Source organism: Nomascus leucogenys, chromosome 25 (genome assembly GCF_006542625.1).
Source record: "Nomascus leucogenys isolate Asia chromosome 25, Asia_NLE_v1, whole genome shotgun sequence".
Classification (NCBI taxonomy): Eukaryota; Metazoa; Chordata; class Mammalia; order Primates; family Hylobatidae; genus Nomascus; species Nomascus leucogenys.
In genome coordinates this window covers 24,165,462-24,182,707 of record NC_044405.1, presented here as the reverse complement: position 1 = coordinate 24,182,707, position 17,246 = coordinate 24,165,462, and the positions used below count along the sequence as shown (strand labels likewise).

The 17,246-nt window shown below is 47.2% G+C and overlaps 1 long non-coding RNA gene across 1 annotated transcript in view; it reads left to right on the top strand.

The window, feature by feature from the left end:
• The first annotated feature begins 408 nt into the window (after positions 1 to 408).
• LOC115833167 overlaps positions 409 to 17,246 on the top strand; it is a 61,427-nt gene continuing 44,589 nt past the window's right edge. Inside the window, exons 1-2 of the long non-coding RNA XR_004028616.1 lie at positions 409 to 1,024; positions 15,023 to 15,078. This is a non-coding gene — a long non-coding RNA (uncharacterized LOC115833167). The remainder of the gene's footprint in view (positions 1,025 to 15,022; positions 15,079 to 17,246) is intronic.

Sequence of the window (17,246 nt, the reverse complement as noted above, 5' to 3'; positions counted from 1 at the left end):
GTGGCTTGTGGCTGTTACCTTAGAATCTCATCAAGTGCTACTTGGATATAAATTTCCTATGGCCCAAATTGTGAGAAATGGCCAGTGTGGGCTCACAAACTGCCTCGGAGAGGGGCACATGTAGCCCCAAGGGTTTACAAACGCTTGCTCCCAGCAGCAATGATGAAGACCCCCACACCAAAGCCGAGTTAATTAAAGTGCTTTATTTAATCATCTGTGGTGTTGCTGAGAGAGATGAAGGTGATGCTGAATGCAGGAGCCCGGGTGAGGCAGGAAGTGGAGAGTCATGTTACCATGGCAACAGTGTCCCTGGCCTGCAGTGTGAATGAAGCTCTGGCTCTGAAGACCTCCGTGGTTTTAAAATGCCATCTATGTGAATGTGACATCGATTTGTCACAACAAATCTAAATAGAACCCACTGGGGAGGGACAGAGACCCAGAGACCCAGAGGGAGACACTGACACAGCGAGTGATAGAGAGAGAGAGACAAAGACACAGAGGCAGAGACAGAAAGAGGAGGGGAGAGGGATGGAGAGAGACAAAGTCACAGAGATAGATGGAGGGGGAAGAAGGGAGGAGGGAGAGAGAGAGAGAACAGAGACGGTTGACAGACAGATTAGGAGAGGTGCTTCTGGTGCTGCTGGTTGTGCTAGGAAAAGGCATGTTTCTCTTTGGACAGATGTGCTGCCACTGCTGGAAGTAGGCTGACTGTGTCTCTCCCTGCTCTGAGCCTGGCACCAGATTTGGCAAAACCAGACAGAGCAAAAGCTGCTTCCAGCCCACAGCACCCAAGGCTGGTCTCCTCTTTCATCGCAGGGCTGCTATGCACAGTTGCACAGGCTGTGCCCTGCACCAAGCACCCAGAAGAGGATACAAGAGCCTGCCTGTGCTCCTTGAAGTATCCCTGAGCCCTGATGAACACCTGTGTCTACCTGGAGAGAGGGGAGCCTCTGCTCACATGAGCAAAGGCAACAGGGAGACTGCAGAGGCCCGTTCCCTCCCACAGTCTCTATTTTGCAATAAGGTGGATGGGAGGCTCTTCCAAATGTATTTACACGCAACAGTGACCTCTTACCCTTACCTCCTTACCTTTGATGAAGGCAGTAAAGACCAACTCCCTGACAAATAGACAGAAATGCATGGCGATTGGAAGAGAGTCTTGGGACCTGTGTAGGCTTGAGGTGTGTCCTTGATGTTCCTGTCTTGGGGTTGGTGTGAGAAGCCTGTGGTTTCTTCACGGGAGAGGAATGTCAGCTCTGCCGTCACGAGCTGATTGTTCAGATAGGAGACTTTAGCCCACAGAGCCTCAGTGCACTCATCTGTACAATGGGGTGGTTTGGAATCACCAATTCATAGCAAAGGTTGTTGTGAGGATTCAAAGAGATACATCATGTTAAGTGAGTGTGTGTGTGTGTGCACGTGTGCAGAGCCCTGACATCCCAGGACAGGCCACATTGACCACACACAGCTATGCATATTTCGTGCCTGAGATTGCCATGGGTGCAGAGCCCTGGCCACACTCATGGGACTGGCTTCGGCCTGAGCCTTGGCACCATCAGAGTGGGTGCTACAAGGTGCTGTCCAGACATGAGAAAATCTGGGTTTGCTAAAATTCCTGCTGCCTCAGGCTGACCTGACCTCTGCTCCCAGGAAGAGGGGTTTGCCCTTTCCTTCCTCCCGCGACACCAGCTTGATGGGGGAAGCACAGATCCGACGCTCTGACTGGCAGGACCTCTGATGCCACACGTGCCTTGGGAACTCGTGTCCAGGTGGGAGAGTCAGGCTGACGTGGGCTCCTGCAGCAGGTCAGACAAGCCCAAGTTCAGGGCCTGCTCTGCCAGCCGTATGACCAGAGTTAAATTCACCTGCCTTGAGTCCCTGCTTCCTCATCTGTGAAATATAGAACAAAACAACCTTGATACCTGAGGTTGAGACAAGACAGAGAAATGATGTGGGGGGTGGAAGTTCCTCCCACAGCTTCTAAGAAATGATCGTTCAATGCTAATATGTTGGTTGCTATGTGATGGGTTATGGCTGTGCTGTGGGGAGGAGCTTGCCCTTCTCTGAGGCTCGGTTTCCTCTGTGGTCCAAGGACTAGAGGGGTCTTGGACACTGCGAGCCCTAATGTAGAGTTGAAAACATGAATCCCAGAAAATGGCATGCACCATGGTAACCTTTTATAAAAATATGAAAAAACTAATACTAAAGAGTGTGTTTTTAGGAATACCTACCCAGGATAAAACTACAGTGTTCAAATAAAAAAGGCCAAACACAGGTTCAGCCCAAGTGGTGCCTCTAGAGGAAGAGGGAGCTGTAAGTGGGTGTGAATTGGTGCTAAAGCTCGGGACACATGGTGTTGGTGACCTCACTGGGCTGAGAGTATGCAGACGCCTGTGAATGTCCACATACTTAGATGTGCTTCCAATAGGAAGAGGGTGGTCATCTATTTCTGTGAACCTGACATTGGAGAGAGAGAGACAGAGACAAACACAGGGACAGAGACAGAGACAAAGAGAGACAGAGGGAGGAGAGAGAGAGAGTGTTTGGAGCTGTTTTTTTCCAAACAGTCTTTCAGGAGCGGTCTGCGTCTCACCTTTGGTTCCGTGGAAAGAAGCGCTGTTGCCAAACACAGCTGTTGAGATGCATGTAAAGAAAGGTCCGTGTGTGCCAAGCAGAGTTTGGAGGACGGGACCTGGAGACCATGCATTTTAATTGGGTAGTAAGAGAATGTAAGTAGTGGCTCAAATATTTCAGCAAGGTTTCAAAAGAAATATGATTTACAAAAATGTCATTTGGTGGCTGTGTGGTCCAAAGCTGCTTATTTTTCAGAGGAATGAACTCCATTTATTTAGTAAAAGGAATAGAAAGGAATATTCCGGCGCATGAAGCAGGTGCGTGCCTGGAGCTTTGCTTTTTGGAGGTTGCCTCATTTCAACCTTGCAGCAAACTCCGTGAAAGCTTAGACCTCATTGTGTACAGTGGTCAAGAGTGCAGGGGCCCGACAGTGAGTGCTATGGAGGACATGAAGCTAGGGGAGACCCCTCGCTGTGGGGGCACCGTCAAATGGTAGGCACTTAGGAAGACCACCATGGCAGTTTCATGTAAAATGAAACACACACCACTCCCATGACCCAGAAATTCCACTCCTAGGAAGGGTTTGCCCAAGAGAAATGAAAACATATGTGCACCGAAAGACCTGCCCAAGAGTGTTTGCAGCAGGTTGATGCGTCGTAACCAAAAACTGGAACCCAAGAGTTAGCCCACAGGCAAATGATAGCAATCTGTGGAATATTCAAACCATGGGTAGGAGAAGAGGAGAAAAGGAGCAATGTACTATTTTATTTATATGATATTCAAGAGCAGGTAGGACTGATGGGTGGTGATGGGAATCAGGACAGTGGCTGTCTTGGGACAGGGACTGGATCCACTAGAAAGGGGCAGTGGGGAATTTTCTTGGGGAAATGATCTGTTCTGTATCTTGATTCAGGTGGCGCTACACAGGGCTTAAATTTGTCAAATCATATTGTGAATTTCACTTCATGAAGCTTTGCCTCATTAAGAATGTTTTAAATGGTAAAATCTTTATTAATAAGTACAGGTTCTGAAGACAGACGGCCTGGGTTTGAGTCTTTTCTCTTCTGTCTGTAGGAGTTTGCTGTGGCTGTCATAGCAAACGACCACAAATCCAATACCTTCAAACAACACAACTTCATTCTGTTATGGGGCTGGAGGGCGGAAATCCGAAGTTAGTGTCGCTGGGTTAAAGTCAAGGCATTGGCAGGGCTGTGCCGCTCTGGAGGGTCTAGGGGAGAATCTGTTCTTGTCTTTTCTGGCCCCTGGTGGCTGCCAGCATTCCCTGGCCCATGGCCCCTCCCTCCGTCTTTAAAGCAACCATGTAGCATCTTGCTCCTTGGTAACAGCCCTTCTGCTGCTGTAGCATATCTTCGTCTGTGTTCTTCTTTAAGGCCTCTTGTCATTGCATTTAGGACATACCAGGACAATCTCTTCATCTGAGAAATCCTTAAACCGAGCCTGGTGAGGTGGCTCACGCCTATAATCCCAGCACTTTGGGAAGCCGAGGGGTGGTTCACCTGAGGTCAGGAGTTCAAGACCAGCCTGGCCAACATGGTGAAACCCCATCTCTACTAAAAATATAAAAGTTAGCTGGGCATGATGGTGGGCACCTGTAATCCCAGCTACTCAGGAGGCTGAGATGGGAGAATCGCTTGAACCCAGGAGGCAGAGGCTGCAGTGAGCTGAGATCACGCCACTGCACTCTGGCCTGGGTGAGAGTGCAAGACTCTGTCTCAAAAAAAAAAAAAAAAAAAAAAAAAATCCTTAAGCCCATCATTTCTGAAAAGCCTCTAGCCATATAAGAGACTTCTGGCCCTGGGACAGTCACATTTAACCTTAATCACATCTTTAAAGGCCTCATCTCCAAATACAGTCACAGTCTGAGCTACTGGGGGATAGGGCTTCAAGACAGGAGTTTTTGTTTTTGTTTTTTTGAGACAGAGTCTCACTCTGTCACCCAGACTGGAGTGCAGTGGCGCAATCTCGGTTCACCACAATCTCTGCCGCCTGGGTTCAAGTGATTCTCCTGCCTTAGCCTCCCGAGTAGCTGGGATTACAGGCATGTGCCACTACCACTCGACTAATTTTTGTATTTTTAGTAGGGATGGGGTTTCACTATGTCGGCCAGGCTGGTCTTGAACTTCTAACCTCAGGTGATTCACCCGCCTCGGCCTCCCAAAGTGCTGGGATTATGGGCGTGAGCCACCGTGCTAGGCCAAGAGATGAGTTTTGAGGGGAACACAGTCCAGCTCATAACACAACGTGTAGCAAAACAAATCCAAAAGGGAAGGACAAGGTTAACAGGGAAAGGTGGGAAAAGAAATGGCGACCCCTGTGGGTGTGTCTGCTCATGTGAACACAAGCTCAGGGATGTTCCCTCCACATGAATTAACCGTGAACAGAGGGAAGTGGAGAAATGGACTCTGGGCACAGGAAGGATGGAGGGTGTGGGTGACAGCAGCACTCCGGCCACCGCCTGGCAGAGGCAGCTAGCAAAGGGGAGGTCATGAAAGCCGTGTGTGTGTGGGTGGAGGGGGGCTGAGGAAGGAGGGCCCCTCCATCTCCTGGTCTTTTCCATCCATCATTTGAGGGCATAGACACCAGGAGTTGGCTCATATCTGATACCATCCCATGTTTACACGAAGTGATGGGTCTCAAACTGTGGAGCCTGGACTGACCTTTCACCATTGCCTGGAAACGTGTTAGCAATGCAGAATCCCAGGCCCTACCCAGACCCACGGAATCAGAAACTGCGGGGCGAGGAGCAACGGGTGTTGCACCAAGCCCTTCAGGTGATTCTGATGCCCCCGAAAGTTTGAGAACTGCCGCTGTAATTATGTTGAACTGAACTTAAACTGAGTGGCTCTGCACAGACCGTGGATGTAGAAGAAGGCTGCTGTAACACCAGGGCTTGGGGTGAATCTTCATGTGATCTTCAGAACAAGGATACTTGGCTTGGATCCCAGCCCAGACACCCTGAACCTATAGGATGGGGACCTTGGCCCTGACCTTAGGGTGGTGAGAATGAGACATTCTATGGGACACTCACAGCAGAGAGTCAGGACTAGAGACCTAACAGCATCTTCTTTCCTTCCTCCCTGGGCCCTGCCCCTTGTAGGCAATGGGTGTGGCATTATTTTGCTTTTATTTTGCATCCTTCGACGTGGGCCATCCTGCTTTAAGAGAACTTGGAGGGAGGGAAGTTTGGGGAGGACACAGCTCATTTCCCCGGACCCCTTTTGGAACTAGTCAAATTCCCAGAGGGCCTTAGTGGTTCTTACCTGGATTTGCAGCCCAAATCGGGCTTAGGTTGAAACCTCAGAAGCAGACAGAAGCAGCAGAAGAGATGTATTAAGAATAGAGATAAAGCCGGGCACGGTGGCTCAAATCCCAGCACTTTGGGAGGGTGAGGTGGGTGGATCACTTGAGGTCAGGAGTTTGAGACCAGCCTGGCCAACATGGTGAAACCCATGTCTTCTAAAAAAAAAAATACAAAAAATTAGCTGGGCATGGTGGCATGTGCCTGTAGTTCCAGCTACTTGAGAGGCTGAGGCAGGAGAATTGCTTGAACCTGGGAGGCAGAAGTTGCAGTGAGCTGAGATCATGCCTCTGCACTCCGGCCTGGGTGACAGAGTGAGACTCCGTCTCAGAAAAATAATAATAATAAAAATAAATAAAAAAATAAATAAAAATAGAGATAGGCAGCAGCTTTGAGTTAAAGTGACCTAAAGGGGCATTTTAGGGTGGAACTCAGTGTGTAAGTTTCCCGGAGCTGCTGTAACAAAGAGCCACAAACTCGGTGGCTTCAAACAACAGAGATGGGGCTGAGCACAGTGGCTCACGCCTGTAATCCCAGCACTTTGGGAGGCCAAGGCAGGTGGATCGCTTGAGCTCAGGAGTTTGAGACCAGCCTGGCCAACATAGAGAAACCCCATCTCAACAGAAAATACAAAAGTTAGTTGGGCGTGGTGGTGGTGCATGCCTGTAATCCCAGTTTCTCAGGAGACTGAGGTGGGAGGATTGCTTGAGCCTAGCAGGTCCAGGCTGCAGTGAGCTGTGATCACACCACTGCATTTCAGCTTGGGTGACAGAGTGAGACCCTGTCTCAAAAAGAAAAGAAAAAAACAAACCAAAAGAAAACAGAAATGTATTCTCTCACAGTCCTGGAGGCCAGAAGTCTGTAATCAGTTAGTTCCTTCTTGGGGGCTTGGAGGAAGAACCCTTCTTGCCTCTTCCTGGGTTCTGATGGTTGCCAAGGATCCTTGGGGTTCCGGGGCTTGCAGCAAATGCCTCCCATCCCAGGGCCTCCTCCCTGCATGTCTTTACATCATCTTACCTCTGTGCCTGTGTCCACATTTCCCTCTTAGGAGGACACAGCCTTTGGATTTAAGGCACACCCTACTCCAGCGTGACCCCATCTTCTTATATTTACAAAGACCCTCTTTCCAAATAAAGTCACATTCCCAGGTACCAGGGATTGGGACGGTAACATATCTTTTCAGGGGACACAATTCAAGCCACCACACTCAGCATTTATGTAACAGTGCCAGGAATGATGGCGGCTCTTTGAGCAGGCTCTGCTCTGCAGCGGCAGGCAGGTGGGCGGCAGGATCTGCACAGTGGCGACTTTTTCAGAAAGCGTTTGTTCCTCTGAAAGCATTTGTTCCTCTGAAAGCATTTGTTCCTCCAAGGAGGGGGACTTCACTCTGGAGAAACTGGCTGGACTCTCAAACCCTTGAGAGGTAATGGCAGCTTCTCAGGACCTGCAAAATAGAGAAAATGAGGAAATATCATAGGTTGTTTGAACCAACTATTGCCTATTTAACTTCACAGAATGGAATAAAGAAAAAGGAGAAGCAGAAGTTAGATCTTAATGCCTTTTTTTTTTTTTTTTTTTTTTTTTTTTTTTTTTGCTTGAAGGCAATTTAATGAGAGATGGGTGGAAGCAATAATGAGGGTGGTCTGAAAATAAATGTAGTAACTCTCTCCTGCATCTGGACGGAATGTACTGAAAGGAAGTCATATATGTTTAATGATGTGTTTGTTAGTATTCGAGTTCCTTGTGACTAGCTGGGGGCCATTCCTTTAAGAGCATGCTCTTAGGGGGAAAAATCTGCTCTTGGAGAAAGAAAATGAGCGAATCCAAACCTCCACAAACACTTTGTATATTGCACACTGCTGCACTTTGGCTAAAGTGATGGTGAAGCGGGTGACCTCACTTCCCCCAAGCAATATCTTGCACAACTTCAGAAGGAGGAATGGAGTCAGTCTGGGGGATATTACTCCATCTGGAGTTTTCTGAGTTTCTGGCTGCTTGAACATTGCTTATCTGTTTCCTTTAATAGAGTGGGTGACTGCTGTCTCAAGGCAAAGGCTTTATCCCCAATACCCCCCACTCCTTGCCATTTGACTTTTAACTGTTTAATCCAAAGCTATCTTCAAAAATATAAATAGTCTTAGGAAAATATCAGGGCAGGCCTTGCAGGCATGGCCCAGCAGAGCATCTACAACAACCCAGTTTCTTGGGGTGCTCCCCGATCCACACGTTGCCAAGTTGAGTTGCATTCTGTGATTTAACTGCTCTATCCACCACTGATAAGGCCTGCCCTCCAGGCAGGCTGTCAGTCAGCAAAGTGTCCTGGCAGAAGAACTCTGTCTTAAGGCACGAGGTAGCCTGAACAATGCCCCTCTCTTCCCCCAAAAAAGCCTGCGTCCAAATCCCTTTGAATATGTTACTCTACACAGCTGATGTGATTAAATAAGATATCTTGTGACGGGAAATTATACTGGATTATCTAAGTGGGCCCTGAAGCACAGCAGAATAATATACCTCCCCAATATATGCCATGTTGGTAACAGGATTATTTTAAGCTGAAGGCAATTGAGAAGAAGTAGATATAAGAAAAGCTCTCTGCCTTCCCCCTGTTTGTCTAAAAGTGGAACATAAATTTGTAAAGGTATCCCCCTCCTTTCTCTACCAGGAAGGGCAAATGTTAATCATCAGAGACAGCTCTAGACCCTTATCAGCCTGTGATGGCACCAGGGGAATCAACAAACCTTATTAACTAGCCCTTATCTACCATTAGTTTTTCCATATATTTGTCTTCCCACAATGTGTCCTCCCCTTTGAAACTCAAAGTCCTTTTCTCTTGTCTTGTCACTTCTCTACAAAATTGACTGTTCTTTTGTTAAAATTCTATGTAAACCCAAGTTCTATCCACCCCTCTGAGTTACTCATCCCTGAGTTCTCCTCATGCATAGTTAAGATGCACACATTAGTAAACTTCTGTCTGCTTTTCTCTTGCTAATCTGTCCTTCATCAGTGCCTTAGTCCATCTTCTGCTGCTATAACAGAATGCCACAGACAATATAATTTATTTCAAAAAAGAGAGATTGATTTAGCTCACAGTTCTGGAGGCTGGGAAGTCCAAGTGCTTGGCACTTGCATCTGGCCAAGGTGGGCCCATGGCAGAAGGCAGAAGTGAGCATGTGAGACAGGCAGAGAAAATTAGGCTGAACTCATTCTTTTCATCAGGATCCCACTTCTGCAATAACTAATCCAATCCCACAATAATGTTGTTAATCTATTAATCACCTCTTCAAGGCCCCACCTCCTGATACATTACATTACATCACATTGGCAATTAAGTTTCAACATGAGTTTTGGAAGAGAGACATTCAAACTATTAGCAATTAGTCTCATTTACAGGGCTATAGCTGGGGAATCTAGGAGGGTGAGAGTAGACGTTTTTTCCTCCTTTATGGCCCCCAAATTTTGTGTTTTTAAAGCCACTAAGTCTATGGTAATTTATTACAGCAGCTCCAAGGAAACTAACACAAAGGATATTGGAAACTAGATAATGACTGATCAACCCACCCTGTCACCCTCTTGGGAAGCATGAGGAAAAGACTAACCAAGAATTTGCAAGGGCAAAGCAGCATGCTGCAAGAGGAAGCCAGACGTGGGAGCTATGTGGCCACAGGCCTGTGACTAGCAGAAGCCATATGTCACAGCAACAGAGAAAAGAGCCACCATCTTCGAGGAGCAATGAAGATGGTACCCCTGGCCCACTGCATTGGTTCCTCCCTACATGCTCACACCTCTGTGCAGCACGGCTGGCAGCTGGTGGGAAAGGTTCCATCCATCAGACATCTCAGTCAAACACTTAGGCCCAAGTGTGAGTGAGCTTCAGACTCTCCTTGGTGGACAGGGCTGCTGGTGCCAGGGTGGGTTGGGGCCGTGTTGTACAACCTTTCCATCCTTATCACCCCCCATAAAGAAAAACTAATCAATTTAAACTTAATTTAATTTCCTCACAACAAAGGAAATTCAATACAAAAGAGTAAGAATGTGCTGTAGAGGATGAAAATTTAAAGGGCCACAAACCATTATGATGTCTAAGATTTGTTGAGCCCGTAAGAACCAATTTTCTGCCCTTTGGAAACAGCATCACCCCCATTAAGGATGTGGGGTGCAGGGAAGGTGAGGCCGCCAGTGAAGAGCTAAGTACACACAGCAGGTGCTGGCTGCAGACAGCCGTCTGGGCTGGCCCATGGCCTGCTGCAGTAGAATCTTTCCTGTTCACATGAAAACATGACCGTGTCGGGAGGTCCAGTTTTTTCTCCACCTCGAATGTATACAAGTGTAGCTGCTACAATTAAATCAAACTCGTTCTTCTATAACAGCTGATAATATTCTTTGGACTCTGCCATTTTTGACGTGGGAAATTTTTTAATTTCCTTTCGGACTTTGCATTGTCCGATAAATGTTCCCATCTCTCTCTTTCTCTCTCTCTCCCCTACCCCCTGACTGAAGGGAGAGGAAGAGGGGTCTTTGTCACTTTTTTCACCCTCCCAATCTGCAAAGTACTTACTTGAATTAACCATGAACTAGTGACTTAGAATCTTAAAGTGTCGAAGCTTCTCTGGCTGGGCTCTCTCTGTTTATTGAAAAGCCTTTTTTTGTTTTTCTGGAAACATTGTTTATATGAGACAAAAAATGTTATATTCATGGCAAAGTTGAAATCCTGGAAGATTAAAGATAAATTTCTACTCATGGACTTGGCAAGTAGAATTAATACTACATTTGTTTCATGAACAGGTATTTTTTGAGCCCCAGTTAGGAGTAGGCCAGTGTCCTAGGAACTGGAACTCTGTGGTAGGCAAGGTGGAAGATTTCTGCTCTTGTGGTTTTTCAGTGATGGGGCCTCAGTGCCTTGCAGGTGAAATGCAGATACTGAAGCTGAAGCAAGCCCTGTGGCCCGTGGCCCATAGCCTATGGCACTAAAGGGCAGGCACCTGCTGTTCTCTGGGCTGTGGAGTCACCTTGCAGCATCTCAGCCATTCTTGTTGCCACATTTCTCGAGAGATATTGACCAACTCAAGTCTGTTGGAGAGGAAACAGGCTGCAGAGGCCTTGGAAGGCCAAAGCCCATGAGGAAGGAGGGAAATCATGGGGCAGCCAGTCTGAAAATGGGCACTCTTGAAGGTGCACCTGAGCTGTTCTCAGAAGGCTGGAGGAAGATCTCAAGCAGGAAGAGTTAGACGTGGGTTACCTGCTGCAGAGTTCATGACAAGGAGTGATGGGTTGGAAGCTCTGGAGAGGTGACTTTCAGCTCTGGAGAGGAGGCCAATGTGTGTGAGGCTGAAGAATCACCCCTCCCTGCAAAGATGTCCACATTCTAATCTCTGGAACCCGTGAATACATCACTTTATAGGGCAGAGACTTTGCAAATGTGATTAAATTAAGGATCTGGGATGGGAGTTTGTCCTGGATCATCCAGGAGGGCCCTAAATGCACTCTCTAGTGTTCTTAGAAGAGGTGGGCAGAAGCAGATTTTACATAGACAGAAGAGGGCCATTTGATCAAGGAAGCAAGATACTACACTACGGGCTTTGAAGATGGTGGAAGGAAGGGACCAGGAGCCAAGAAATGCAAGGAATGTAGCTCCAGATACTGGGAAAGGCAAGGAAACAGATTCTCCCCCACAGCCCTTGGAGGGAGCTGGCCCAGGGAAACTGGTTTTGGACTTCTGGCTTCCAGAACCATGAGAGGATAAATTGCTATTTCCTTGAACACCCAAGATTAAAATAGTTTGTTACAGCAGCAAGAGAAAGCTAATATACCATGCTAAACAATTTCTTTGAGACGTAGTGAGGTCTCCATCCCCAACAGTGACTGATGGCTTCTCAGAGTGTGTCCATAAAAGAGATGGTGACCCTGGGGGGGCAGGTTGCACAGGAGAATATCTGAACCCCTTGTAGCTCTAAGGATGTGGGATTAGTTTGCCAAGGCTGCCATAACAAAGAACCACAGACTGGGTGTCTTAAACAGCAGAAATTTATTGTCTCCCAGTTCTGGAGACTGGAGTCCAAGACCAAAGTGTGGCAGGGTTGGTTTCTCCTGACTGGTAGATTTCTCCTGAGGTCTCTCTCCTCGACTCATAGATGCCGTCCTCTCCCTGTGTCCTCACAGGGTCATCCCTCTGTGTATGTTTCTGTCTCCTCTTCTTATGAGGACACTAGTCAGACTGGATTAGGGCCTCACCCAAATAGTGTTACTTTACCTTAATTACCCCTTTGAAGACCCCATGTCCAAACAGAGTCACATTCTGAGCTACCATGGGTTAAGTCTTCAACATATCAATTTTGGGAGACACACTTCCACCCTGACAGCTATGTTGTACAATGACATCACTGTCATATCTATTTAAGGGTATTTCTACACACACCTCTGCTTTTGATTTGAGAGCTTAATTAATTTATTTTACAAAGATGGGGTCTTGCTATATTGCACAGGCTGGTCTCCAACTCCTGGCCTCAAGCAATCCACCTGCCTTGGCCTCCCAAAGTGCTGGGATTATAGGCATGAGCCACTGTGCCTGGCCCTGAATTTGGGAGCTTCAGAGGGCAGGTAAAAAGAGGGGGGAACAAGTTCAGAAGTAAAAACCCGTGATGCCAGTAAGTCCTTACAGCTTTAAGCTTCACATTTAATCACTTTCCACAAGGAGGAGCAGGCTGGGTGTGCTCCAGCCTCCGGAAGCTCCAGCAGCCCCAGAGATGAGGATGGTCTGCCCCCCACACTCCCTGCCCCAGCCCATCCTGGACCTTCTCCTGACACACAGCAAACCACACTTAGCTGTCATTGATGAATCGGAGCCTCTGCCAGACAGCCGGCCAAGCCAACGCTAACCCACCCCACAGCCTGAAATAGAAACTCGCTCGTTTTCCAGTGTGTGACAAAGAAGGAAGGTATTTAATTTTGAAAGGAGCTGAGCCAGCTTTATTGTGGGTCATTTTTTTCTGGAGCAAAATCCTCTCTAGTTTTCTCCCCAGGCTCATCTTCCTTCTGATTTATGGGTTGGCATTTTGGATGGGATGGTTTTCTGGTGTGGGGGGCTGTCCCCGGTGCTGCAGGATGTTAGCAGCATCCCTGTCCCTACCTGCCAGATGCCAGCAGCACCTCTGCCCTGTTCGTGCCAACCAAAAATGCCTCCAGAAATTGCCAGTGTCCCCTGGGGGAAACAGCACCCCGCTGTTGAGAAGAACTGGTCTAATTAACAGCAGAGGAAACAGATTAGTTAGGAAGAGTGGGCTGGTGTCCTGGCTCTGCCTCCTCTGCTGGGAATACAGCAGGCTGAGATGTGTGCCTGACATCTTATGATGCTGGATGTGAATGGAGAGACCGCCAAAGAAGGCAGAAGCCTCTTCAGAGATGTGCAAGGAGGACAGCGATGCATGGTTGATTTTATTTATTTAATTTTTCTCTTTTGTGACAGACAGGGACTCTTCTTTGCCCAGGCTGGCCTTGAACTCCTGGGCTTGAGCCATCCTCCCATCTTAGCCTCCTAAGTAGCCGGCACTACAGGCACATGCCAGCACCCTTGGTTTCTTCACTGGGTTTTGAATCAGACAAGTTTTTCCATCGGTCCCCTGAGTGCTTTAGAAGCCCACGCTTGGGGCTCCAGATGAGCCCAAAGAGTGTCCTCAGAAGACAGTTGGGACCATCTTCGTGCCTCCCCCATGATACCCTGTGTGAAGGGCTACACTGAGATCTCTGCACATCCCTCCTTCCTTCCCCTCCAGCTGCAAAACACCGGCTGCTCCTTGAATACTCCAGACCACCTACCCCAGGGCCTTTGCACGTTTTCCCCACACAAAGCTTTCCCCCTGTATTTTCACTTACCTGGCTCCTTTTCCTCATTGAGGCCTTAGCTTGGCATTCCCTGAATGGGGGGGTTCAGGGGGGTTCAGTTGCTCTGCAGCCCATGACCTTCCTGATGTTCTTTATAGCACCCTGTGCTGTGATGGGAAAGCTGGGTTTCTTGGCTTGGGGCTGTAGGTCTCAAGGTCCTCAGCACCATAAGAGCAGAGTCTGTTTGTCTTGTTTGCTGCCAATTCCCAACCTTGAGAACACAGAGCAGAAACTCAATGAACAGTTATTGAATGAATGAAGGAATGAATGATGCAGCCTTTAGTTCCCCTGAAGGATGTGAGTCCAAAGATTAGAGGGGTCCCTTTCAGCCCATTGTTTCTCCCACAACCGTTTGGGCCCGGACTGGCTCCCATTAAAAGGCAGACATTCTTGGGACTCATCGCCCCTTTCTTGGGATTGGTGGAGCGCCATCTGAGAGGGGAGTGGGCCTCGGCTGCAGGCAAGGGGCTGGGCGACACCATCAGCAGCGGATCTGCAGGAAGGCTGGGGAGGGGATATGGAGGCCCCAGCTGGCAGCTTCACTGGGGCCGCCCCTGCCCGTGTGCTCTCATCTTGCTCTTTTTTTTTTGAGACGGAGTCTCGCTCTGTCGCCCAGGCTGGAGTGCAGTGGCGCAATCTCGGCTCACTGCAAGCTCCGCCTCCTGGGTTCACGCCATTCTCCTGCCTCAGCCTCCTGAGTAGCTGGGACTACAGGCGCCTGCCACTGCGCCCGGCCTCATCTTGCTCTTTACAGCCAAGGGAGTTTCCAAAGGTGAGGGAAGTGCTAGCACCAGCCCCCGCCCTCCATTCCAGAGCAAGAGACACTCATCCAAGGGCACCAACCTTCGCTTGCCTTCCATGGCCACAAATGGGGGCTTTGTGGAGAGAAGCTCTTCTGTGGCTTATCTTAGGACCTCCAGAAGAAATCTCTTCCTTCTTTCTGCTCAGACTATAGAGGGAGGGCAGAAAAGGAGTGGAGGTGGGGAAGGTCAATAGTGGAGTTGAAGATAGCCATGCCTAAGTGACTTTTCCACCCCATTAGAGGTGTCATCACTGGTGTAATATGGTGTCCGGCCTCGTATCTCAAGTGGGGGCGGCTCAGCCCTGCTAAACTTCACTGCCTTTCCTCTGCTGTGCATTGTGTCATATGGTGTCTCCCCCAGGTCTGGCCAAAAAGAGAGCTTCCTAATAAGGCATCCTGGAAACTGATGGGAACTGTCTTCTTATCCATCTCCCCCACCTCTTGTGCCCCAGGACATCAACTGCGAGTGGCCCAGAAGCCCAAAGCTGAGAGGACAAAGCTCCCTGGGGTAAATTAACATCAGTCCAGATCAGCCCTGGTGAAGACAGCGAGAATTGCCTACACCTGAAAAAATGTGGCAAACTTATTTGTAAACCTTATCTGACAATTTTGTCCATATTTGATACATTCAGTCCTCCACAATCTCTGCTTTACTAAAATCCATGTGGGTGCATCATAAAGAGAGATGCTTGATGACCAAGTTGTTCTGGACAAATCAAGGTAAACAGATTATAATTACTTCACAGGGATTATTTTTGGAATGTAATGGCTGGTCACTCCCTCGACTGTGTATATCTCTTGACATGTAATTCAGAAACATGGCCTGTGCCTTAGGGACAGCGTGAAGATACACATGAGATGGGCATTCCTGACCTCTTTAGTCATGCCAGAGACTCTCAAAAATGACATTCTTGAAGATCTTTATTCTTGATGCTTTTTCATTTGAAACTCAAACAGTAGAATACTTCTTTTGAGGTCTGAGTTTAGGCAATTCCTTTTCAAAAGAATACATATACATGGCCAACAAGCATATGAAAAAAAAGCTACACATCACTAATTATTAGAGAAATGCACATCAAAACCACAATGAGATACCATCTCACATCAGTCAGAATGGCTATTACTAAAAAGTCAAAATATAACAGATGCTGGTGAGTTTATGGAGAGAAAGGAATGCTTCCACACTGCTGGTGGGAGTGTAAATTGGGCCAGCCACTGCAGAAAGCAGTGTGGTGATTCCTCATAAAGACATATGCACACGTATGTTCACTGCAGCACTATTCACAATAGCAAAGATATGGAATCAACCTAAATGCCCATCGGTAATTGACTGGATAAAAAATGTGATACACATACACCATGGAATACTATGCAGCCATTAAAAAAGTGAGATCGTATTATTTGCAGGCACGTAGATGAAGCTGGAGGCCATTATCCTTAGCAAATTAATACAAGAACAGAAAACCAAATAACTCCATGTTCTCACTTATAACTGGGAGTTAAATAATGAGAACACTTGGACACATAGGAACAACACACACTGGGGCCTACTTGAGGGTAGAGGGTAGGAGGAAGGAGAGGATCAGAAAAAATAACTAATGGGTACTAGGCTTAATACCTGGGTGATGAAACAATCTGTACAATAAACATTCGTAACACAAGTTTACCTATATAACAAACCTGCACATGTACCGCTGAACTTAAACTTAAAAAAGAGTTCAGTGCAGTTCATTGTTCTTGAAGAGGCACACACGAAGTCTTTTCTCATGACCAGCACTGCTTCACAGGTGTTATCAAAAGTACCGAACAACAAAACGCTCCTTAAAAACTTGGGCTTGCCACGCAATTAAAATTGAAAGAGTGGTTTTTAGATTAGGATTAATTTTATGACCAAATAGAGGGTTGAGCTACTTTGAACATGCTGCAGTTGACAGTTTATTACACAACAACAAAGGCATTGGTGCGTAAAACTTAGGTAACAACTACAATAACTTAAATCTCAGGGGCCATCACATTTCTACAGTTGAGACTTTTTTCCCAAGAAGGAAGGCTGCACCTGTCCCCTGCCAAGACAGTCCGTTGCATGGCCCCAAGAAAACCACCTAACTCAGTTGGAACGGTACCAGTTTTGTGATTAAAGTAGGGCTTGGGTCCAGCCAAGCATTAGTTTTGAAGAATGAGTAACTAGGCTCTTTCAGGAGCAGCAGTGTTGGTAAGATCAAAACCAGGCGGGGGAAGAAGCCCCAGGCCACTGGTGTTTCTAAAAGTGTGCTCCCAGAGTCCTCAAGATATATTCTTACTTGGAACAAGTATCAGAATTTTATTCCTTTTTAAGGCTGAATACTATTCCATGTTTTTGTTATTCATTCATCAGTCATTGGACATTTGGGTGAAAACAGAACTTTTTATCTTACTAGCTCATACATGAACAAGACATGAGTTTGTTCATATGAGCTAGTAATATTTTAAAAAGTCAGTTTCTTCTTTAGAATAAGAGCATTTTAAGCAACTTCACTGAAGAAAATTGCCCAACCTCTTTAATAGTGTGGGGAAAAATAGATGATAAAATACAAAAATAAGTAGGCAACAACATGTATTTAAATCATAGCAAACATGTAAATAGGGATCTCATTCCTCCCCTACTCCTCCACCTCAGGTTTTTTTTTGTTGCTGTTC